Source organism: Pleurodeles waltl, chromosome 6, assembly GCF_031143425.1.
Source record: "Pleurodeles waltl isolate 20211129_DDA chromosome 6, aPleWal1.hap1.20221129, whole genome shotgun sequence".
Taxonomy (NCBI): domain Eukaryota; kingdom Metazoa; phylum Chordata; class Amphibia; order Caudata; family Salamandridae; genus Pleurodeles; species Pleurodeles waltl.
In genome coordinates this window covers 1,380,852,118-1,380,877,835 of record NC_090445.1, presented here as the reverse complement: position 1 = coordinate 1,380,877,835, position 25,718 = coordinate 1,380,852,118, and the positions used below count along the sequence as shown (strand labels likewise).

General features: G+C 44.1%; 1 protein-coding gene across 2 annotated transcripts in view; it reads right to left on the bottom strand.

Annotated features, from left to right (window-relative positions):
* Positions 1-13,714, bottom strand: part of GPRIN2 (G protein regulated inducer of neurite outgrowth 2) — a 174,967-nt gene extending 161,253 nt beyond the window's left edge. Inside the window, exon 1 of one of the 2 annotated variants that reach the window (XM_069240703.1) lies at positions 13,439-13,714. The gene's annotated coding sequence lies outside the window, so the exon portion shown is untranslated. The remainder of the gene's footprint in view (positions 1-13,438) is intronic. The other variant, XM_069240702.1, reaches the window with a different exon arrangement.
* Between the last annotated feature and the right edge of the window lie 12,004 nt (positions 13,715-25,718).

Genomic DNA, 25,718 nt, shown 5'->3' with positions numbered 1-25,718 from the left:
AAGGCAATGTGTAAAGTATTTGTGCAATAAATCATACAATAACACTATATAGCACCACAAAAATACACCACACAGTGTTTAGTAAAATATATAATATTTATCTGGATAAATCTATTAAAGATGCAATAAGTAAATGTTGAGATATCACTGAAAAGTGATATAAAGTGTCCTAAGTCTTTTAAAAGCAAACAAAGTCTCTTTCAAGCACAAAGTATCTGGTTCGCGTGAAAAATCTGAACAAAAAATATGCAGAGCAGGGGATGTGTGGAAACAAAGGGGTGTGCTTCGATTTCTCAGTCCGCACACGGCGATGCGTTGTTTAGTTTTCACGCAGGGACGGCTGTGCGTCGATTTCTGGCGCTCGGTCGAGGATCCTCTTCGGGTTGCAGGGTTTTCAGACGCCCCAGGGACAATTCGTGGATTTCCTGCTCTGGCAGGATGAAGTCACAGGAGCTGCATCAATCCGGTGGGCATTGCATCATATTTTCTACCGCATGGCAGGCACTACGTCAATTCCTCTCTGGAATTCAGGCTGCGTCCGGTTCAGCTGTGCATCGATCTATTGGGCCGTGCGTTGGATTTCTGGTCACTACGCTGGCGCTGCATCGATCGTCTCGTTGCGGAGTTGGGCTGCATCGTTCCGGTTCGGCGCGCAGTGAAATTTTTACCGTGGTGCAGGCTGTGCGTCGTTTCTGGCAGGCTGTGCATCGAATTTTGCCGCACAAGGAGTCCTTCTAGTACAGATGAAGTCTTTTTGGTCCTGAGACTTAAAGAAACAGGAGGCAAGCTCTATCCAAGCCCTTGGAGAGCACTTCTTCTCCTCAGCCAGAGAGCAGCAAGGCAGCAGGGCAACAGCAAGGCCTTCACAGAAAACAGACAGGTGAGTCCTTTGGGCAGCCAGGCAGTTCTTCTTGGCAGGATGCAGGTTCTGGTTCCAGTTTCTTCTCCAGGAAGTGTCTGTGAGGTAGAGTGCCTACCCCAAGAAGTGTCTATGTTGGTAGGGTCGGTGACCCTGCTTGAATACGCAAATGTGCCTTTGAAGTGGGGAAGACTTCAAAGAGTGGCTTAGAAGTGCACAAGGTCCACTTTCAGTTCCATCCTGTCTGCCAGGGTCCCAGTAGGGGGTGTGGCAGTCCTTTGTGTGAGGGCAGGCTACTGTCCTTTGACATGTAAGTGTCAAGTCCTCCGCCCTCCCAGCCCAGGAAGACCCATTCAAAATGCAGATGTATGCAAGAGAGGCTGAGTATCCTGTGTTTGGGGTGTGTCTGAGTAAATGCACAAGGGAGCTGTCAACTAAACCTTGCCAGACGTGGATTGGAAGGCACAAAAGGATTTAAGTGTAGAGAAATGCTCACTTTCTAAAAGTAGCGTTTCTAAAATAGTAATATAAAATCCAACTTCACCAGTCAGCAGGAATTTGTGTCACCATTCTGACCATACTAAATATGAACTCCCTACTCCTTTCCGATCAGCAGCTACCACTCAAACAATATATGAGGATAGCCCCAATGTTAGCCTATGAAGGGAGCAGGCCTCACAGCAGTGTAAAAATGAATTTAGGAGGTTTACACTACTAGGACATATAGAACACACATGTTCATGTCCTGCCTTTTACCTACATAGCACCCTGCCATATGGGTTACGTAGGGCCTACCTTAGGGGTGACTTATATGTAGAAAAAGGGGAGTTTAGGGCTTGGCAGGTACTTTTAAATGCCAAGTTGAAGTGGCAATGAAACTGCACACACAGGCACAGCAGAGGCAGGCCTGAGACATGGTTAAGGGGCTACTTGTGTGGTGGCACAACCAGGGCTGCAGGTCCACTAGTAGCATTTAATCTACATATAATGCACTCTACCAGGGACTTATAAGTAAATTAAACAGTCCAGTTGGGTATGATCCAATGTTACCATGTTTTAAGGAGAGAGCAAATGCACTGTAGCACTGATGGGCAGTGGGAAAGTGTGCTGAGTCCTAAAGCCAGCAAAAATGAGGTCATAAAAAAGAGAAGGAGGAAGGCAAAAAGTCTGGGGATGACCCTGCAGAAAGGCCATTTCCAACAGGTGGGCACCTCGGAAGGTAGCAGGAGCCGGCCCTGGGTGGTGGTGTTCCACAGGACCATGTATGGCTTCAAGTGGGGGGCCCCTCCTCCATCTTTAAAAATGTGCCCTGGAGAGGTGGTCCACTGGCCATGGGTCCGCAATCAACCTCATCCTAATTTCATTCAGTAGCGTCGGGAGGTGGTGGTCTACAGGTCCCCATATTTTTATATAATCTTGCCCAGGGAGGGGTGGTCCCCAGGACACTAGGGTTCACAAAACCCCCCTATTATTGGGTGGTCCCTAGTGTGAGCGGGACGCGCCTCCCCACCAGAATACTTTTTAGAAATATCCCAGAGGAGATGGCGGTTCCCTATTACTTTTATATTATATTTCCCTGGGGAGATGGTGGTCCCACGGGGATGTGGGGTGCCACATACTTTTAAGTCTTGGGGGAGTCCCAGGGGGAGCCCCTGGACCAAGGCTATGGGCTTAGGGTTTACTTACCCTGCCCTATTTACTTTTTCTTTACACTTGTTTTTACCCTAGAGGGAAGAATGTTCTAATTATTAAAACTAAGGCCTCATGGAGCCCCTCGGGTTCCGCAAGGCCTTTCTTCACAAAAGCAGCTGTTTAAGAAATAACATTAGAGTGTTTGAGCTGTAGGCTTTCACTATTTATTAGAAGCCAGAAGCTAGTCCATTGTCTCCAATGGAGCGCTCAGAATTCCAATGCTCAAATCACCAATAGATGCCGAATTTGGTTTGCAAAGCACCAATTCAACATGTAATTTCTCAGTTTAATAAGGAAAACTCAGAATTGGAGGTAATTTAAAACACCCATCAGTGCAAGTATTTATCAGGGTGCACTAAATACCCGTCGCTTAGAAGTGAGTGAATCAATAAAAGTTAGAGCCAGATGTTGGCTCTGGCTCAACTAGAGGTCCTCTGAGACATTTAAGCCCAAAACGAGCCGAGCCTTCATGTGGTTTTAGCCTGCCACTGACACTCTAACCTCATGGACAAAGAATTAAATATAAAGGTGTGACCTCTGTTGTAAATCTGTGTGATCCAAGGCAAATGTTATATTTCACTGAGCCTCCTTATTCTTCATTATTACCGCCTGAGACCACCTTTAAATATTTGAGTTCAGGAGTGTTGTAGAAGCTCTTTCTGTATTAGATTTAATAGTTAATAGGCTAGAATGTTGCTTCTTGCATAGTAAGAATCTGGGTGAAAACCTGCCTCTTAGTTCACTAATGACACTGTTGTCAAGGGGAGGGGGTGCATAAATGTCCATGTTTAAAAACTATCAATATCACTTTTAATTATTGGCTGTCAATGCAGTGATATAATCTGGTACACTCTGGTGAAACACTTCTGTATGTTAACAGAAATACACCTTTTTATGATTGGCTTGACAGCACAGCTGTTGCCAGACAATTATGTGAAGACCACTAAAGAAGATATTTGGCCCCTCCCACATGTTAAGTTCCGGGAGTACACGTTTTTGATTGGGCAGAAGTTTTGTGTTTAACAACATGAGTGCATGCTCTCTGCACAGTTGTGATTATTTTGTATTAGATATAATAAATTAATCCTCATGGATTTTTAGGTCTGGCCTAACAGTGCAACTGTCTTCTGACCTTTTAACCTACACTGATATTATTCTACAGTTCTTTGCTTCACAAAAAAGCTATCTCTATGCTATTTACTTGTAACCTTCGCATTACGATACAACCTTCCATCAAAGCCTGACCTATTGGCACTGCCAATGCGTGTTTAATTTTGAAGAGGCTATCACATAGTTACAAAATCTACATGGTTAATATTTTCATGGCTCGGCTCATGCACAGTCCCTCAAAGGCAGAGTCGATCCTTGCATCGGCTCTGTTGGATCGTTCAACTCTTCTCCCCTCCATTCGACTCACTTATAATCAGAGCCCTAGTTAGCCATGCCTAGGATGGAACCTCTGTCTAACCCACACCCATCTGCACCAGGCTTACAACCCACAAACTAACTTTGTCGGCTGGCAGGTGCAGCATCCGAGAAAGTGACAAATGGAAATATATTAATAATATTTTATGTAAAAAAGAACAAATATCTCAGTGCACATAAGAACAAGAGAATAGCTGTCACCCGAATCCTCTAACAGAATACGCTGCACTTAGCAACGCAAAGCAAAGCTTGCCCATATGTTGGCACTGCGCTCAGAGAGTCGGTCCTCTGGGCTTCCCGTCTATTTTCGTTTATTAAACGAGCTGGAAATCCCAGCGGTAATTTCCCTCAAGACAACTTCCCCCATATGGTGTCAAAAATACGGGGAAACAATGTGGCGAGGCATCGCAGAATAGCTAAGGTTAAGAGAGAATGGCAAAAAAGATGCCCGATGAGAGGTAGGTATCTAAATTAGGTCTTTATTAAGCGATGTCATCAGTGCCTTAAATCGAGTGTAAGAAGTGAGGGTTTTCTGTGTACATGGTGGGATCAAGTAAAGAGCGCCGGAGGCGCCAGCTTTTATTAAGGGAAGCTTCGATTTCTCACCCCCTCCCACATCCCCGTAGGTTTTCATTTTCAAAGTGTGGTAAACATGCCAAAAAAGCAAACATCGTATTGAACGTATTAGTTTCTGAAACCTAGGAGGGAAATGTACAGGGGATGAGGCCAACGAGGATACTGGCCTATCCCCAGGGCGGCTTGAATTATGCGGTAGAGGAGGAGGACAAATTTATGGTCAGGGTTGACTAAATTAAGTGACAAGAAAAGGCATGAGTGGTGATATTCATTATTTTGTATTGTTTACACATGGTACCATGGCTGAGAAACATATTTAATTTTATCAATACCAATTTAGAACCCTAATACAGCATTAAGCGACTGAAGGATACCAGTCAACCTTTGCGAAGTGCCTTCCGGTGCGCAGGAAAACGTGTCATCTCGTTTTTAGTAGCTTTTGATCGAGCAAGAAAAACCTTTTGATAATAAATGCAGATTATGCACATTATATGATGGATTAAGTGGCAAATGCAGCAAATCCATAACTATACGAAAAACTCTGCAGCCACTGAATTGCATAATTCCAGTGGCCCCACTTACCATACAAGAATGAGAATCCTGTGCATTAATCACCTCAACATGCCCCCACTTTGTTAAAGGACCTAATCATTCTCCGAAAAGGTTACTCCAATGTAGGCTTTTCATCATCTTCAATTTGTCTCTCTTTCGCCACCGTAACTCAAAATGTCTGAGCTAGTGAAGTCACCTTAGAACACACTAAATTTGCTTTCACACCACCACAGCACACTGGCAAGGTCTGTATCGGCAAGAACAGTGCACGTGAGGGGAGAGCAATGTAAGACAAAGGCATCTTTCGGCTAGCAAAAACTTGCTGTCCACGACAGCACCAGCTCGTTGACGTAAGGAGGCAGATTTATTAAAAAATAGGGAAACACAGCACAGTAATCTGACTTGTGCTAGGGGAAGAAAACAGCGCAGGACCCTAGCTACTAAGATATGGTGCTGCTACTCTCTTTCTCGGTGGTGGCACTGAAAGAGGTTGCCTAGTCCACGCGAACACCTTTGCACCATAGTCAATAGTTTTTGTAAGTACTGTGCCACCCAACACAGGAATCAACCATTTACAAATCACTTTTGGCCCTGCTCCATTAGGAACAATTTAGCATGAATAGAGGAACCGATTGACTAGAAGTGACAGTACTCATTTCATCAGCACTGAAGAATGAAAGGCAAAATAAACTGAGCCGGCATTGAAATTCATGGCCCAGCAGACAGGCCCCTATCTTAAGTGCTTTACTCATAAAGCTGTCTTCGCAAGTGGCACCATTTTGAAAGTGCCAAACAAGCCCAATGTGTCTGACTTCACTGAGGGCCCTTGTGGAGTGCTTCATACACAGTCTGCAAAGTTTCCAGTTATACAAAGAGTTGTGCATTTCTAGGTCTGAAAATTGCACAGTAGACGCACCAGACCTCCATTTGGTAATGCAGATGCAACCAAACCCAGTCCTCTCCTCTGATTTACAGGACTCCTGTCAACATCCAGGAGGAAAACAAAGAGAGCTCACCTCACTTCCTAATCACCTATCTCTCCCCAGTGTATCCCTTCCTGTCTGAGGAGTCTTGGACGCTCTTTTCAACGAAATTGTGCTAGTTCAACTTGAATTTTCCTTTGTCATTAGTCTGAATTAGTTGGTATTTTGGAGAATCAAGCATGAAATGCCATAACTAAAAATTAATTTAAAATAAGGATTCACTTTCTTAACCCTTTAAAAGTGAAACAGACTCAGATTCAATCCTGTACAGCAGTGGTTCTTAATCGTTTGACTTCTATGGACCCCACTGAATCATTAGTAGAATTTGGGGACCCTCACTGAATCATTACTGGAATCCAGGGACCCCCACTGAGTCATTGCTGGAAACGTGGGCCCCAGCAGAAGCATTTTCAATCATTTGAGTTACATAAAAATACATAGAAATACCGACAAGCATTCATCCCACAAATACACACATGATGACCTTTTATTTCATTCATAGATACAAACAAAATCTAAATTAAAAAAATGAAGCTCGGAGCGTTTCTAAATTTAATTGAGACCACTCACCATCCATACTGTATTCTGTTTGACGCACTTGCATTGCTCCCACAACTCAATGTAAGGAAATTAATGTAATTTTCAGACTCCAGTGTCTAATTCCTTCGGATTTACAGAATTTGTAAGCGCTTATTTAGGCGTCGTCTGCACTTTTTTCAGAATACAGCATATGCATGTATGAATGTAAACTATCGACAGTAACTTCTGCCAGGCCATTGTTCTCTCTTTTCTCCGAATAGGAAATAATTAACAGGGTGAAATGACGCTGCATTGGCTGGTGGACTCCCTGAATTGTTTGTAAGGTTTCCAACACTTGCAATGTGTCCCACGGCACAAACACTATTTATGTATGAGACAGTGACCCTTGTCCCCTTGGGCAGTCAGGGTTGTGCTTGTTTTACGTTACACATTGGACGCAGCACACAGCATGCAATTTCACTGGAGCAACACCTTACTACTGGTTAAAGAATATCGAAACACTAGGAGCATAGAGCACAACACACAGATCTAAATGCTATAAAGAAATTCGGGTGTTCTTCGTCACAGTAAACAGGACATGTCAGCCGCGCCCGACTAGAAGCATATCTGCTCAACTAAAGTATAGACAAGGCCTCATTACAAAACGTAGACCCTCTGAGAGGCCACGGTACTGTTCCATTCTCAGTTCTGCTGAGAAGAGCTGCTGCTGGGTCGCTCGTAGTAGTAACCACAAAGAGAAAGTGCTAAAACTGCCCCACTCAAAGAATAACATCCCTGGAAGGAAGAGCTGCTACTGGGTCTTTATACGCATTAACAGCAACAAGGAGAAGCGCGAAAACTGTCCCATAACATGACCAACATCCCCGTCGAGAAGAGGTGCGGCTGGGTACTTATGAGCATTAAGAACAACAGAGTAAGTAATGAACCTGTCCCAATAAATGAATAACAGCCCTCTGAGAAGAGTCGGTACTAGGTCAGTCTAAGGCCCTTATTTATACGCTTTTTGCGCTGAACTAGCGTCAATTTTTTACGCTAATTTAGCGCAAACGCAACTCCATATTTATAATTTGACGCTAGACACGTTTAGCGCCAAAGTTATGGAGTTAACATCATTTTCTGAACGTGAAAACCTACCTTGCACCGATGAGATGCAAATTAGGCGTTCCCGTCCAGAAAATGACAGTATGGCCATAGCGCCATATTTATCCCCCATGCTAAAATCTAGCACAGGGGTTGGAGGGCCTAAAATAATGCTTAGGGCCAATATTTAACGCCTGGTCAGGGCAGGCGTTAGTGGACCTGTGGGCCTTTTTCCTTGGTCACAGACCATGGAAAGAGCCCACAGGTGCCCTTCCCTGGCCCCAGGGACACCCTCACCCACCCCCACCTACACCAGGAAGACACCTAAGGATGGGGGACCCCATCCCAGGTAAGTAGAGGTGAGTATATATTTTTTTTCAAGTGCCACAGAGGGGCCTACCTTGGGCCCCCCTACATGGCACTGTGCCCAATGGCCGTGCCCAGGGGATATAAGTCCCCTGGGCATGGCCAATGGGCTGGGGGGCATGACTCCTGTCTTAACTGAGACAGGAGTCATGTCCATGGGATTTTAAAGTCACAAAATGACGCTAGTATGGGCAGAGGCATTTTTTTTTGCCTCTGCCCGTACTAGCGTCATCCTCTGACGCAAAACCCCCTGTTCCCCCTACGCCTCCACCACCCGGCAAGTGTCCTTTTCTATGACGCTAGCCGGGCCTTACCGCCAGCTAGCATCAAACCATGAATATGATGCCTGGCCGGCGTCTTGGAATGGCACTAGCCGGCAGTAAACTTTTAGACGCTGAACTGCGTTAGCGCAGTTCTGTGTCAAAAAGAATAAATATGGGCCTAAGTGTTAACAGCAGCAGAGAGAACTGCCGGCACTGTCCCTTTAAAAGAATGGCAGCCCAGATGTGAAGTCTTGGTACTGCTCCATCAGGAGTATGAGAAGAGCTGGACCTGCTTGCTTAGCACAAGTACACCCAGCCACAGTGAAGTTTGCCACAACTGGTGCATTTAAAGTATAAAAACCCTGCTCAAACGTCTTGTTACAGTTCCATTAATAGCTTAGAAGAGCTGGTACTAGGTCAACTATTCCACCAGTAAAGGTGGTAAAACTGTCCCATTAAAAGTATAAAAGTCAGGCTGAAAAGACCAGATGCTGCGTCATTAGGAGATTGCCAGCAACAGTGAGAAAAGCTAAAACTGCCCAAATTAAAAGTATAACAGTCCTGTTGTGAAGAATTGCCCAAAAATTAATAAAAAGTATAGCATTCAAACCACAGGTTCCAACATTGCCCTGTTAAAGGTTTAGCGCTGCTGCTGAGAAGAAATAGACCAATGTAGACCTATTGCCACAGCATCAACTCTAGCAGCCCCATAGGTGAATCCTGGCACTGCCCCCAAACAAGTATACAGCAGCTGTGCTGAGAAGGGCAAGTAAAGGCCCATTTCAAGTACAGTTGTACTGCTAAGAAGAGACAGTGCCTATCCACTAACTGAACCACAGAAGCGCAGAGGCACATCCACTAATTGAACCACAGAAGTGCAGTGGCGCGCCTCCACTGTACCTCGGGAGGAAAGTGCTATTTCTCAGAGGCTGACAGTGCTTACCCAATCAATTCTCTCTAAACATTATTCTATAAAATACCACTGTGCCAAACAACAAATAGCAATGACAAGGTGATGTTGGCCACACGTCAAAAAAACAGTTTTCAGGTATAACAAATAAATGAATTAATCAGTGGATGAATCAAAACATTTATTAAACACTTGAACCTGAGTGAAGTGTCCCTAGTCTACTGTTAACAAGTGGGATAGTCAATACATCTAGACGGAAGCGGTCCTTCTCTTTTTTTACATCTCTGCTGGTACATGCAGCCCCGTGGTGTGACCATAAAATGCACGAAACAGATAGGCAGGTACATGCACACTAACTGCTGTAACACAACATTTTCTTAGCCAGTGGGCACTGTCACCATAACACGGTCTATGGCATCCATATAAACCTGGGTATATTAAGAATAACAAAACATGTGCCCCTTCGGAAACAATTAAAGTGTGTAATGTGTGGTATACTAATACTTTTTCAACCTAGTGTTAGGCTATTAGCCATTTTTAATAGGTTTATGTACATTCACTTTCAGTAAAAGTTTGACAGTAAAAAAATAACATTGAACTTGCTAAGCAATTAAAGGTTTCAATACGGTGGTTACAAGGATGGCCCTACATAGAATTACTGAGAAAACTGTGCAGGGTTTATGTTATTTTTTAGTATGAAAAAGTAACAAGCAGGGGGAGCACAGCAATAAAACAAAAGGCAAAAGTGAACTAAAGCAGTCGAAAGCTACAGCTGCTGATGTTTAAACCCCTTTTTGAAGTGAATTTACTGAGCCCTTAATCAGGGCAGTTATCGGTAAACAGCTACTTACTACTAAGGAATGTATAGTCAAATTCAACAGGGAAACCTATTTATATACTATATGCTAGCACTTGTTGAGGGGGATGGAACTCTGTCAACGTTTCTCCATCTGATTTATCTACATATACACAGACGGTCCCCACGAGCTCCATGAGCAGTCAAATGCTGCACAAAGAAGAGATTCATTTTTTGGCCCAACTGAACTTGATCACACTATGAGATTAGATTCAGTGATACGCTTTAGGTGCAAGGTTTAATGTTGGGATTAGTTTAAGGGTTACTTTAAGGGATAAGGTTAGGGTTGGGATTAGCGTTGAGTTTCAAGGTACTTACTTTGGGAAGTTTCATTCATAACCAATTCCATTTTCGAATGAAAAAAACTTTAGTTATTACTTGCCATGAATGAGAGAGAGAGATTGGGCACTATTGAAATAAATATAGTAAAACTCATCTTTTGCCCTGAAAATAATCTCTTAACAATAAAACAAAATACAATTAAATGTACTAGGGATGAACTGAATGAAATGAATTTTAATAAACAAACTGCAGCACCAGCTAGACCGTTTATTTGTGTGCACCATATAATGAGGCCTATTAAGAAGAGGTTAGCAGGATAAACCAAACAGCACAACGCTCGTTTAGCGCCTAAAGAGTGGGCAGTGGAGGCAAAACCTCAGAGTTCCAATCTTGGCTTTCCCACATAACCAGAATGTGGCATCCTGGGCAAATCACTACTACATGTATACTGCCCATTCACAATCCTTTGTAGGTTTGGAGAAATTAGTGTAAAAGCTATAAAACAAACACTCCTGGACAATAAAATCCTCAATGTGGAGTGCAGATAGAAGATTACAGTTCAACACTTGCAAAGAAATAATCTTCGTTTGTAAATCGTTACATAATTTGAAAAACAAACTGCTATCTTTCTGTGTCATACCCTACTCCAGGTTTGCATGTTATCCCAACTTATTTTTAAATAGCATTTGATGCTACCATCTGGCCTTTTTATACGGCATTGAGCGAAAAACAAAGGACTCCATGCCATGAATGACACAGTTTTCCATTCCCCAGCTTTTCGTCAACAACCTAAAGCATTCTGGTGGTTGTAGACTTCTGCATTTCAAGGGAGCAAATCGGGCTTCCAGACCTGAAAAAAAATATCTGCAAATTGGAAGCCCAAGAATGTAAGTGCACCCGGAGGACAATCGTTATAATATTAGCACAAGTAACAAGCATTATCCAACTCAAATGTACCTGTAGCCCCTACCTCAGAAGATTCAGATGGAAGGCTGAGTTTACTCCAGCGTGATCTGGCGTATATCCAAGAGCATGTGTACAATCCTAGAGAGTACTCACATTCCCACTGTCCGCAGTGGTAAATGTTAGTCTCTCAGCATACCAAGGCTCACATTTATAATAAAGGAACCGAATTTCATTAATTTTCAAAAAGTTGGAAATCTACACACTCCAGGTTTACTCCCCTGAACTACATAACTGTCTACTTGGGGACTCACCAAAATCCACAACAGTGTGCATGTACATCTAAGTAGGTTTTAGGTGTCCTTGAGTACTCTTACATCAGACTTTTTACAGAGGATTCTCTGAAGAATGCACAATCCGCACGAATGTTCGGTGGAATTATACATTTGTCCAAGAAATGTTCTCCTTTTTAACCTCTGAAGGTAAAATGCTTGTCCAGGTGCACAGGTACACTTCTGATGCCCTGTCTCACCCAGGAAACATGCTTACTCGTGACATTTGCAGAAGATGTGTAGTGTACACTTCTGGGATGGAAGACACCATGCAAAAATGCTCGTGAAACCTACATGTTGCGCTCCTTTTCCCACTGTAAACCCTTAGTACTACTACAAAATCCACAGTACCTGCGAATTTTCAACATAACTACATTGATTCTGTGGGGATACATTTTCACATAAACTGATTCTTTGAATCAGGGTCTTAAAATCTAAACTTGTAGGAGGCACCCAAGTTTGTTTAACATATTCATATAGCGCACAAGAACCATTAACTATTTAGGCTTTTTGCAAGTAACCAAAGGAACAATATAAAGAAACTCACCCTGTAAATTCAGGCTACAGTGTAAGGTGGACCGCTAAAGATTAATGTCTTTATGAGTAGTTCAGCCTGACACAATCTTGCAGCGTCGTAGAACTGTAAATTGCAGGTGTCCCTATTATTCCCTGATGCTCATTTTGTCGACCTTGAAAGAAAAACAGTCTCCTTCGCCTCGCTTGGATTCGAACCTTCATGATGGACACAGACAACTGCAGCAGATACATTAACCCAAATATATATCCTATCACTTACTTTGTCTTCAAGTTAAATTGTGACTTATGACCTTCTGACTGTCAGTTATCACTTCTAATACAGTGCTACTGTTGTGCAGCCATCACGCGCCGCACATAACAGGCATTGTGCCCAAACTCAACGGTACGCATTTTATCAAAGCCGGAAGGGCGAAAGACGGATGCGGCGTCACCAAAATTCGACCGACTAACCAGGAATGTCGTTTTTTTAATTCTGCACAGCGGCCAAGTTGCGAGCTTGAAGCTATCGCATCGAATTTGTGGATGACAGCACCCCTTTTAATATTGTAAAGTTGAATGAAAAAATGACAATTCGGAATGTAGATTGACAAATACCGGTTCCCTGTGGAGAAGCAACAGATCAAACCCCACACGGAATAAAAGTCACGTTTTTAAATGAAACTGTAAACATGTTTATAGTGCTGTGCATATATCGTAATTACTTCACTTTCCAGGGGTGTGAATAAATAGCCCTCTTAGCACCGTTTTATTCTTGTACCATGGGATGAGAGACGACCGAGGATGCACTAACATGGTTTATAAATATCAGAGGAAAGTCTAGACAGCGCTTCGAGTCAGAAAACCGAAGCTTCTAGGCGCTGTACACATTATATGATAAGCCTGCCATCTGTGCTCTGCGGGATGAAGAGAAGTCAAAATAATAACTGTTTTTGTAGTTAAGTCAAGGGTGTTGTACATTTTAACGTAACTGAAAAAACAAGGAGGAGCTTAAAAGTGATAACGATACAAACTGAAATGAACACAATCACAGCTATATTAACTTAGATTAGGAAGTCGTCTTGCACAAAGCACAGCCAGAGTGTCCCTGAACTAGCCTGCTTTTGCCCTTCCCTCTCATGGAACAAAGGGTGTTTTTCCCCTTTACCTGGAACTGCAACCAACACAGAGACAGAACATTCATTAAAATACAGAGAAGATCTTTACATACTCTTTACGATCGAAAAACATGCAGCTTTTCTTAAGGTAAGGGATATTTTCCAATTAGGTGAAGTATTTATCTTACCTGGAGTTTCTGCAAGTCAGAATAAAAGCACAAAAATAACCTGAAGGACAAAAATAAATTAAATAAAAATGAGTAATGGTTAAGGGTCCGTTTCCAGTCGGGCTCCGCAGGACTCGACAATCCAGTTCATCCAAAAATAGGGACGAAACACAAGCATCCAGTGAGAAGAGCTCAGCTCGTAAGAAATAATAGCACGTACCATTGCCCCAGGTCCACTGAGCAAAGCTCTCTACAGGTGATTTACCCCTCCCCCTCCCTAACCACAGGAAACAAGGCAGCGCGTGCGCAGAAAGAGAGAAGGCTTGTCTAAGGAGAGTGCGAGAGAGAGACGCGGAGCGAGGCAGCGATATAAGGAAGCTAGCGAAATAAAGGAAGGGCTTGAATGTTAGCTTGTTAGTGCATGTGTCGTTTACAGGCTGGTGTCCCTGCAAATCTATCACAGCAGCCATCTTCAAAAATAGCTCTTTTGATCTAGTTTAGAATGAGAGAGTTACCAGGGTCATTGGAATTATGCGGTAGGGGAGGGCCAAATTATGCGGCAGCAGTGAGTAAATTATACGGCAAGAAAAGGTAAATTATGCAGCATAAAGTGGCACATTTTGTGGTAGTATTACTTCATTATTTTGTCATTTTCAAAACTTGTTAACACTGTATGGGCATTGGTTGACCCTCATTAGTACCAGTTTTACACCCAAATATAGCAATAAGGAGCAAAAATGTAGAACCAAAGTAACTAGTCACCCATTGCATAGGGCCTTCCACTGCGCTGCAACACGAGTTGCTGGCTTTTTTGTAACTTTCAAACCGTTTGCGCTAGAAAAAATTATTTTTGCGAAAATCTGCAGATTATGCAGCAAATGATGGATTAGGTGGCAAATGCAGCACATTTATAATTACTTACAGGACATGCTCACCCCATGGACACTTGTGGACATCCAATTGCTAAGTACATCTGTTGGGGTTGTCATTAAATGTAATGTACAGAATTACTGCACGCAAAATCAAATTTGTAAATAAATTCACTTTACACAACCTAGGTGTAGTATGTGTGTCAGAAGCATTAACAAAATGAACATGTTGTGACCCCCACCCCCACCTCCCTCAAAACAAATCTTTAGACAATGTCAACAGGAACTACAGCTAAACATGAACTAACTAAACATATAGCCTAAACAAAGATTTATTTTTTTTGTTTTTTTTTAATTGTAAATATATATATTAACCCACATATATTAACACACATATCCAATGCAAAACCCACTGCCTAGGAACACCAAAGAAAAAGAGAAACCCCAAAACCCTCCCCAAGAAGAACCGCTATGTACTAACAAAAACCTACACTACACCAACTAATCTAACCCTAAATATCTAAATACCTCAACTATGTAAAATACTATATGCAGGGAAAGGGAAGTGTCCATCCACACCATTGTCTACTTCAGTGCCTCATTACTGAAGCCTTTATCACCCTCAGCATCCTTAACATTTCAGCATGGAAACTTTCAATTCTGCCAATCCTGTGTCTTTGGCACACAAGCTCTGCATGAAATTCCACACATATGGGGGCTCAACAAAGGGAGGAACAGCCTTTGGAGTAGTGAGTGCTCTTATACATCCAGCCGACAGTGATGGTTCATCCCCTGTAGACCCTGCCCTGTCTGCAGCCTTAGACCTGCCTAATGTGTGGGTGCTGGAGGTATATTGTCCCTTGGGTGGTCCCCCTTGAGGAAACACGTTCCAGGAGCCTGATGATCACTCCCGCCCGTACAGCTGCCCCATTCTCCGGAAGCCCGCTGCACCAGACAGATGTGGCAATAACTTTCCGGGCTCTAGTCAAATTCCCGCTGCTGGGATGGGGTCATGTTGGCAGCTGAAAAAGAAATTGACATGTTAGCCAAATGTATTTTATGCAAATGAACAACAGGCATGCAATAGATTCACCAATGCAGTTATCACACGTTGGCCAGCACAATTCACAATGACATCTTGAAGGGCAAGGTTCATACACATCTGCACATCAAAACCTCATCTCCATATTGCTAGTGTCCAAGGCAAGGTATCAAGGCTAGCTAATGTTGAACTCTATGAGGGGTGAAACCCCGAAACCGGTCCCAGGATGCTTGTTTCCGGTCCAGTGAGGACCTGGCTTGGCAGTTCGGTCTGGACTGTTCCCATGAGGAACAGGGTCAAGACTGATTTGCATATGGCTGGGTCCAAACTGGGGTGGCATGGTGAGCAAAAGAATGATGGATTAAACCCAGATCTATGACTGGGGGTGAGTGTTTGACAATGTTCAGCATTCCGTCCATCACTTGTTGTTTTTGCGAACTCTACCATTGAACCATCTTGGAACATCTTCTAAGGACCATGTCACTATTGACTATGCTCCTCATACACATCAGTTATATTACCAAGACAGGTCACACTCATCTTGTTTTGATTCTTCATCAATGTTCCTCCTGCATGCACCATTCCCCTTAGATCCATTAGCATGTGCTCATCTGTGCAAGGACTGATAGTAAAATGTAGTCTTCCAGCAGTTTGTGCCTGATATGACCAGGACAGATGTCTGGACAAACTGCCACTTGGAAAATGGATGTGAAAATGGAGGGTGGAGTACTCACGGATGTCACACACAGAAGCATGACCCTACACCCATATCCACTCAGGTCACTAACCGGAGAGCTGTGCGATAGCCTCATGCATAGTCCTAGAGTTACTTGATGTGTCCCACTATCTGCCCATAGCCTGTATATGTGTTAAAAAATCTGGTTAGTGTGTTACACAACAGCACTCAGCACCGCCATCTCATATGTGGGTGCATGCATGCCCTACACCTCATCTGCACAAGGATCTTGCAACAGCACTGGCTAATGCAGAACATTGTGTGCAGTTGTTTACCTCACATTATGGACCCTATTCGCACCACCACTATCTGTTAATGTTTTGAGTGATAGCACATCGTATGACAATATTGGATGGAAATCCCTCAGGCCAAACATACAAGTCAAGATCTGTGAGGAAGATATGGGTTGGTATTGTTCTGACATATGACACAGAGTATGTGGCATGACACCACATGGGTGGGCAAAACTACGGGCTTTTCAAGTGCGGTTTGTTGACCACTGTCCTGCTAATCTTTGGGAACTATTCACATGGTCACTAATTCCACCATGACCTCAGTTACAGTGTGCTACGTGTGGCACACAGAGCAGTAACATATTTAGAGAACAACATTTGGCCACCCTGCATACATGTGTAGTACCCGGTAGTTCAGGCACCAGTCCTTACTGTCTTCACTCTGTTTGCACTCATACACCACGTCCAGCATTTAAAAGGCCCTTGCAGCACATGTTGCCACCAATGCATTGTTTTCTTGGGAGGCAGATCCTACACACTACATCAACCAAACAGTCCATATCCATCTATAGCACATGATGTTGGTAGTAGCATACATGCATTTGGTACATGGCATTGCACACAACATACAACATCACACATAATACTTGTACTACACAGTACACATATTGATTGACACTCACTGGTAGCATCACGGTCTGCAAAGCTTGCCACCTCTCTAATGGTATACGGCTGGGGTCCACCTGCAAGAAATACCATGAGACAGCACTGTGAATGTTGAACAATGAACACTATGGGCAACTATTGCACATTACACATTATTTGCTAATAGACATAAAGGACCTAGGGTAGTGAATACGCATTAGACATATATCAGTGACATACATTGGTAGGCCAGGCTGACATGGACACATATGTGCTGGAACCATAGACACATGTCTCAGCTACATTGATCACATTTTGCAGATGACTTCCTACTGCACATTTTCAATCATAGCTACTTGTGATGGCACTCTGCACATACATAACTCACAGGACATACTCAGACATGACTCCCTTTACTCCTGCGTCATTTTTCTCATAACATGATAATGACTATGCAACATACAACAGTACTGAGGGTCTTAATGGACATGGACACTTGTCCCGGATAACCATATACCCTTGCACCATGACACAGGTGTGCCGGCATTGGTGCACATAAGAATTTGTTGGCTAAATACAGTGGACAAGGACAGCAATATGACATTTGTCTTAATAATGGTGCATTGCTGCCCATGTAATGGATGTTGTTAGGTGCAGATACCCTACTCACAGCTGTGCCCTTTGTCATATCTTGGTAAAGGAGGCCCTATGACCAATAGACATGTACTTGCTATTGTAAAACAGGAGTCATCCACACAGATTGTGTTCACAGTTTCACCAACCTCGATTCCAAGATGGTCCAGAAGATCCCGTTCACTGGCGATGATGTCTGCCCTGTGATGTTTTAATTGGTGGGCTGTGCGCTCCACCTCAGATACACAGGTCATGTGGAACAGGGCCTTCCCCCACTGCAGCTTGCATGCCTCTGTCCTGTATCCTTGTATGACTCATCCCCCCATGGCCACCGTATTAGCGAGGTAGTGTGAATTGGCCAGATAAATCCTGCCAAGCCATTGGCACTGAGGAGACGGGTCCTTCCCCAACATGTCCCAATCCAACCCATGGTACCCTTAACAAACAAAAAAGAACCCCAAACTAACCCCAACTACCCCAACAGACTAAGCTACCCTAAAGACAAACACTCGACAATACAATCACAAAAAGATACACTACACAAATAGACAGGACACAATAGAGTTCAGGGACACAATAGGGACAGAAGACAGCACAAAAGACACCTCTACCAGCACTCCTCAATACAGCTTCAACAACACACAACCTCTCACCAACACAGACAAAAAGACCGTGACTGTAAGAGAAAGTGAAAGTAACTTTGCAGTTCCAGGTTTGCCACAAAGCTGAGCCATTGCAGCACTTCCTGGTCTGCTGCATTACATTTTTGGCCAATGCGTTGTTTTTTTTGACGCTTCACGCCTATGCTGGATTTTCGAGGAAGCATGAAGATCAAAAAAAGGAATTTCTGATGCGCAAATGGCATGCATCGGTTTTTGCCATACACGATTACTGGAAAATACACTCATTGGGACAAAGCATCATTTTGTTTTTGATGCAGGGCCTGCAAGAAATTTACTTGTATGGTGTCTGTTGGGAATCATTTTCCTAGGCATATAGGTTGCTGTGTTGCCTGTGAATTGTTGTGTTTCACACACTCCTCTCTTTCCATGTGTCCAATGTATGTTTTATAAGTGTACATAGGTGTAAGTACATGCAGTATATAGACCAGACCACGCTTAGACCACATTTCCTATGCTTCGTGGACATTACACCTTCAGAGGGTTGCGCTTTGTGCCAACAATGGGCCTCATTTACAAGGTATTGGTGCATCATAATCTATACACCAGTTTTCTTGCACCGGCCTCTGCCCCCCTAACAACACCATGGTAGCAAGGTATTTACAATACAGTGCACCACACCGCTTGTTAGCCAGCTGTATCCGAATTTCTGATGCCGTTGTGGCGTTTTGCTGGCTAGCATCAAAACGTTTGACACTAGTCCAGCAAAGCGCAGGTAAGCCCATAGAACAAAGCACGACGCCACTTGAGCAGGCGTTAAAAAATGAAGTTAGAATGATGCAGTGAAATCTAGTTGATTTCACTGCCCCATTTCTAAGTGCCTCCTAGGGGGGGAACGCCTCCCTTTCATACATTATACCAGGCAAAGGTATGATGTGGTGCTAGGGTTTACAAACTGGCACAATGATACCATTGTGCCAGTTTGTAAATCCGGTGCGTAGCGGGGGACAAATTATGCTGCGGTGGCACAAGTGGCTTGTAAATTAGCCCCTATGTTTTGGCACCTGAGTCCATTGCTTAGTTTGAACCCAGGGATGCCAAGGATTAGCCCCGCAATGTGGGGCACAGACCGACATTTAGGTCAGCGCATACATTGGACAATATATGTTGTGTCCCAAAATGCAGACCGCAGGCTGTCAAGCAAGGGGCGAGGGGCTTTACTGTGTCTGGTACAAGGAAGTGTTGTGTGTTAGGGCTCATTTACGAGGCTCTTGTGCAACCAGAGCGGCACGTTTGGCAATGCTACAGTTGCGCTGTGCCCTGCAACATATTTACAAGGTGGCGTTCAGTCGCTTTTCATGGCTTAACACAGCTTTGTAAATATGGGCCGTCCAAAGCAGTTTTCTGCGGCAAAGGGCCGTGTAATGGGTATTGTGGGCGTACTCACGCATCTTTTTGACACTTCTCCAAGAATTCGTAAACCTGAGGGAGGGCCAATAACTGACACCACCCCAGGGTTGGCTATAGAGTGGCACAGCAATGAGAAATATGTTTGTTTTCCCTAGTTTATTGTTCTTTGTATGTGTGCTGCATTCTGCACCACACATAGAAGGAGCAAATATCCATTAATGATTGTTTTGGTGCAGGAAGGTGCTCCTACCTGCACAAAAACAATCACCATCATAATGCAGGTGCCCTTGCATGATGGCTCAAAGGTGGCTGTGTTGGTGCAAGGCAGCTGAATTAGCACCAGCGCAGGGGAGAACAAAGGGATGCACTGTGTTCTTGTAAATACAGCACATCCCTGCATTCTGGAAACTATGCAGCTCAGTGCAGCAAACATATTTGCGGCACAGTGCCGAACAATTTCCTAATACATAAGGCCCTTAGTAAACACATGTATGGATATATGAATATTGCCTTTTGATCATGTTCCCCCCATCCAGGGGTCTCCCATTAAGGCACACACTTCCAGTTTGTTACTGAATGTTGTATCTGCCTCTGGCACCACATTTGACATGCAGCGGACAGTCAGAACTTCCCTGCCCTATTATCTACTAGGGACTTATAGGTAGTTGGATTCAACTGCCATATTATTTACTAGGGACTCATAGGTAGTTGAAGTCAACCTTGCCCTTTCAAGTACTAGGCTCCTACAGGAGTCTGTTGGTAGCGCTTGTGCCAATGCGGCATATACCTTTTATTTAGAGTAGTGGCCCTAGGCCTGGGTAGCAGACCCAGGGCATAGCCAGGGTCAATCCACATCATTTTCAGTTACAAACAATTGCAGACTGGATGACTTCTCACACTGTGACTGGGCGGGTAATTTGACTACACACTGTTTGTGATGCTATATGTTTTCTCACATGGGTACAGTCTTTCTTGTCATCATGCTCTTCTGACATTGTGTGAGTCACTCACATATCTACCACACACTGGACCAAAAATTGTGGACGCAGCAATGTTGCTGATATTGATGTTAAATTTTGGGCTTGCTCCTCAGCTTCAACATACTCATTGTCAGGCTGTTCCTGCTCTTCGTTGTCATTGGGCCATTGGAGATTATGTCCTGCACATGTGTCTGGCAATATGATGGTATTGTTTCAATTGCTTATGGTGAGGAGTAGGGTAAATGGTCCCACAACCTATCGTGACTCCAGGAGTAATACTAGTGTACTCTGGTAGCCCCCTCCACAATGTAGCAGGCCCTGTTAAGGCCATGATTTGGACTCTGCCTGGCTTCCCTGTTGGTGTGTTGTGAGTATTCAGCCACAGCTATTGACAATATCCTTTGGCATCTGCACAGGACATAGGGGTGGTTTGAGGGAATGCTCTTTACAACTAATGTCCCCACATTTATGTACACGTCATGCTTTATCATGATGTACCCAGACCCATAGCCAACAGCATGAGACATGCAATGACATTGATTGGAATACAAGCAAGATGAGCACTGATTAGTTGGACACTGTGCTACACAGACAGATGTCCTGTCCCATGTGATACAATTGCTATTTGTCAAACATGAGGGGAAAAGATAGGGATGTTGTGAGTTGCCAGCAGTGTTATGAATTTTTCTTTCACCCACTGATTTGACATGTCTCACAGTGATCAACTTTTGCTTTTCCTGACTAATATTTACAGACCTTGGCATACAGTGTTGCCCTGATGCATCACGTAGTGATTTCTATCTATCTCTTTTCCTTTGGGTAAAACAGTTCAATGGCAGATGTGTGTGTTTTCAGTCAAACATGTTTATTTGGGAAGCAATGCAAACACTACACAACACACTTTTCTGAGCTCAGTGCATTGAGCTCTGAACTTAGTGGATGATAACAGTGTTCACAGTCGATCAACAAATCTTGGGGCTACTCATGGTTTCCTGGATATAGTGTTTTTTAGGGAAATTGGACTGTGACATACACACCAAGACATATGTCATATTGGATGATATATTTACATGTTGGGCAGTCATGCCTTACTCTACATGTATTTATGTGAAAAAATACTGAACAATGTGAGCACGTCACTGTGCCCAGCAACAGTATTGTGTATGTCTGGATAATTTTGTGGTCATCCTCCTCCTATTCATGAGGAGTCTTCTGCTCCTTATAACAGGGAACATTTGTTTTCACACAGATTTTGTGCAGTATGTGCCAGAATCATTTTACACACTAATGATGGTAGTGTTGGCAGTCACCCACCTGATACATCCAGACAACGGAAGTGGGATTTAAACAAACAAAATGTCCTCTCAACAATGGTCTGGGTCCTGACATGTGCCTGGGAATAAGCCTTCTCCGCATCTGTTTGTGGATGAGCAATAGAGGTCATCACCCATGGCTGAATGCTGTAACCTTGATCAGCTGAAATGTTGAATGTAAAAAATAAATAAATTGCATTACTGTTACTGCATTTGCAAACATCTTGCCTCAGTGTGTCATGTGTAATGGTATTATCATGCACTTTAGCCAGCTATGACCACATGATATGTTAGTCATGCCAGTGTGGTGCAGTTGCCACTCAGTGGATGGGGGGGTCAAATGCAGTGATGGGCAGATAGACCATAACAATAAATGCCCTTACTGTCATATTTGTGCAGCAGGGTTGGATGTGTCTGATTCCCATTGCTCTAGTTCACCCAATGTTTTGTGTTACCACTACATGTGTGGTGCAACATATGGTGCCTGGGAATCTTTTTGTCGGTCCAACCTAGGTTGTTGGTGACATGGCAGACATGGCTGACACAAACACATCAGTGGGTCCCTGATCCTCCTCAGAAGTTGGAATTACCCTACATTACATTTGCCTATGCCTTTAATTGGCCCACATTGTCCATGACAGTAGACATGATACCATCCACACAGTATGGCCTCACACATCCGAAATGGGTGACCTAATGTGACAAATGGTATTTCCCAAACCATGTTTGCACGCCACAGTGTAGTGACATTCAGTGGTGGAATGAAATGTGAGGGGACCCCCCTTTCAAAGTACATGGAGGAGCCGCTCTTCTGGATGTACTCAAGAGCTCTCTGGCTAGGGTGCTGGGCTGAGGGGGCTTTTGTTATGCCACTGGTGACATTGTGTACATGTGTGAGGAAATTGTGCCCAAATTGTGCCAACAACACATGTGTCCTGCAGATTTGTGGGTGTTAATCTGCAGTCCAGCTACACAACTTCCTGCACTGTACTACATCTCTAAGAAGGGGAACTGGTACACATTACTTGCGGACTCATGCCAATTTGGGGTCCATACAAGTGGAATTACACAGAAGTTGCCTAGAGAGTACACATTCATACTTGCAACAGGGGTTGTAGGTTTGCCTCTTAGTTTTCAGGATGTATATTGTGTATGCGTGAGCACATTCCAGACTAGGCTTCACACATGTGAGATGTGAGTTATTTGACATAGCAATGGACATTTGTGCAGTTACATGTTACCTGGCCACGTCCACTGGTTTGTTATCTGACACCTAGGGCCTATGGCAGCATGGAACATGCTTTGCTGTCCTGCCATGAGTCACTGAGAGCCAGAAAAGCACCTTATCAACAAGATATGGCACCTTGCTGTCCTCTCCCCCTGCACTGACACACAACTTGCTGCATAGTGCCAAGACAGGCAGCCTTGCAACATGGTGCAAAGCTGCGTGCATTGTGGGGATGATAGTTTTTGTGCTGGAGGGAATACCTTCCTGCACAAAAAACAATCACGGGAGGTGTTTCCTACTGTCTTTGTGTGCTGCAGAATGCAGCACACATAGGAAGAGGAAGATACTGTGAGTGATAGGGATATTGCTCCCCATTGAGATGGCATAAAATTGTGATACATTCCCTGCCTTGTAAATCTGCAGCCCAAGCAACACCCAGGGAACATCCCTTTCAGACAGTGTTATGCATTTAAGGGGTCCATATTTAGAAGGCCAAGATAAGTCACACAAAGTAGCTTTGCATGGCCTCAAAAATATGGACTGACACACTGTGCCAGCGGACCATCCAAGAAATGTTGCTCTTGTGGCACAAAGTGGTACAAGGATGCTGTAACTGAGGCCCCTAATTCCTGATGTTTAAGGCATGACATGGCTGACGTCCCATGTGTGTTGCATGTAACCACCCCCCGGGTAGATAGTAAACCTCTCTTGCACACAGAGATGTAGAGCAGATTTCCTGTCTGACATGCATGGCTGTGTGCCTTTCCATCATGCCACGTATGCAAAAGTATCTTGACATGTCTTCACCTGTATGTCAGGAAGATTTGCATTAGATACATGTACATAGGCATAGTGCATGTATGTGTGACAAGCCTCATAATGCAGTTCGTATCTGTGTAGGCGGAGAGTGATCTATGTATTGCGTCCCCCACATGTCTTTGTTCTTGTGTCTGTTGGGTACTTGCTGTTTGCTTACCTACCAACTGGTCATTCCTGTATTGTCCACACTGAAACCTGTGGGTGATAATTGAGTTTCTGACGATGAATGAGGTATGGAATTTGCCTTAGTATTCGGCCAGTACATTGATGATTAAGCTGCAATGATCCACGATGACCTGAACATTCATTGAGGGTGTGTGCTTTGGTTGCAGTACACATGCTCTGTTGCGGCAGGAGGTACAAGTTGCACATGTGTGCAGTCCATGGCTCTGAGGACATGGGGGAAACCAGCAATTACGTAGAAGCCCTGTTTAGTTTCCTGATGTAATTGCTAGGTGTTGGGTAAGAGGATGTGATGGGGTGTTAGGCGGATGATTGTATCCAGAACAGAAGGCAGTAATTGAGACAGGGAGGGCTGCGATACTCCACCCACTCATGCTGCTGTGGTCTGGAAAGATACAGACGCAAGAAGGTGAAGTACAGCCAGGAGCTTGGTCAGCAGTGATATATTGGTGGACCCCTCAACCGTTGACTGCAGATATGGCACAGTGATGGACTCCTGTGCAGTCGGTAGAAGGTGATGACCTCCCCCCTCCCGGGGGCAGTCAGGGATGCTCACTGGCAGTAGACATGCTCCCTTCTCCTACGCTGCCTCTGTGTTCTGGGTGGTGGTAACTGAGGTGGTGCTGGATGTTGTGGGTTGTGTTGGTATTGTTGGGGGCTGAGCTGGTCTCCTTGGTGCCCCAAGATGTAAGAGGAGTACGTCCATGTTGTACTCCAAGTTGCCAGGGTATTTTGTGAATGGTCTCCTTATGTACCTGTGCCTGGGAGACATTTTAATGCCTGGTCTGACCAGGCCTTAACATTTCGATGCTAGTCAGATTTGGTACAACTTTTCCTAGGTGGATGTCATTTTTCCACATGCTTGTAAATACGGAATAAATGGGCTAGTGTCATTTTTAGGAGATAACGCCTACCTTGCATATCTTTGGTATCTGATGCAGTCAGATCCAGAGATGATGGAAAATGACGCTAGCCCAAGAAAAGTGATGCTAGAGGCCTCTAGCTGCACTTTTTAAATATGGCGATTCATTTTGAGCATCCACAGAATAAAAATAAATGACGCTACAGCAGCACAAAATCCTTGGAAATTAGGTCCATCATGTCCTCCTTGGGGAAAAAAGTAGGTTGACAGGGAGGGAGTTAGGGTTGGGAGGGAGAGGGACTGTCAGTGACTGTTGTGCATGTGTCTGTTGATGGTGTGATTGTCTGGGGGAATGGTGTATGTGGTGTATGTTTTGCTCTGTGTTTTTTACTGGGTGTCTGTTGTGTGGGTGAATATAGACATTTGTGTTCAGTATGCATGTGAGTGGATGTTTGTGTTGTGGAGGTGGTGTGTGTGGTTGTGGTATCTGTGGGTGGTGGGTGTGGTAGTGCATGTGTGTGTTGTGGTTGTGGTGACTGTGGGTGTGCTGCTGGTGTGTGGGTATTTCTGTAGTAGTGGGTGTGGTGACTGCAGGTGTGATGGTGGTGTGCGGTTGTTTGTGTCGTGGGGTTGTGGTGTCTGTTGGTTTGCTGGTGGTGAGTGTATATGTCGGTGTCATGGTGGCGGTGGTGTCTACAGGTGTGCTGTGGTGAGTGTGTGTGTGTTTG